The 808-nt window shown below is 60.8% G+C and overlaps 1 protein-coding gene across 1 annotated transcript in view; it reads right to left on the reverse strand.

Moving 5' to 3' along the window:
• LOC104293551 (chromosome unknown open reading frame, human C12orf10) overlaps positions 1–808 on the reverse strand; it is a 7379-nt gene that overhangs the window by 1902 nt on the left and 4669 nt on the right. The window lies entirely within an intron of this gene.

The raw sequence follows: 808 nt of genomic DNA on the forward strand, positions 1-808 counted from the left end.
CGCAGCCCCCGCACCGCCGTCTGCCTCAGTTTCCCTTCCGCCACCCCCTCCCTCCATCCATGCGGATCTGCTGCCGAGTCCGCATGGGCAGCGCTGGGGGTGCGCGAGCGCGCGGGGGATTATTGGGGTGCGGAGGGAGGTACGGGGGGAGCACGGGAAGGTGCGTGGTCGTGCACGGTGATGTGGGGGCGCATGGGGGGGGTGGTGCAGGAGGGTATTAGGGTGCAGGTGGGTCACGTGCAGGGATAAGGGGTGTGGGGCGCATGGCCAGGCGTGGGGTACAGCTATACAGAGGTATGTGGGGTATGGGAGGGGGTGCACGGCCATATAGAAGGATACAGGGGCACAGGAGGGGGTGCACAGCCATATAGAAGGATATAGGGGCGCAGGAGAGGGTGCACGGCCATATAGAAGGATATAGGGGCACAGGAGAGGGTGCATGGCCATATAGAAGGATATAGGGGCACAGGAGGGGGTGCACAGCCATATAGAAGGATATAGGGGCACAGGAGAGGGTGCACGGCCATATAGAAGGATATAGGGGCACAGGAGGGGGTGCACAGCCATATAGAAGGATATAGGGGCACAGGAGGGGGTGCACAGCCATATAGAAGGATATAGGGGCACAGGAGGGGGTGCACGGCCATATAGAAGGATATAGGGGCACAGGAGGGGGTGCACGGCCATATAGAAGGATATAGGGGCACAGGAGGGGGTGCACAGCCATATAGAAGGATATAGGGGCACAGGAGAGGGTGCACGGCCATATAGAAGGATATAGGGGCACAGGAGAGGGTGCACGGCCATA

Source organism: Charadrius vociferus, unplaced genomic scaffold (genome assembly GCF_000708025.1).
Source record: "Charadrius vociferus isolate BGI_N301 unplaced genomic scaffold, ASM70802v2 scaffold2109, whole genome shotgun sequence".
NCBI classification, from domain to species: Eukaryota; Metazoa; Chordata; class Aves; order Charadriiformes; family Charadriidae; genus Charadrius; species Charadrius vociferus.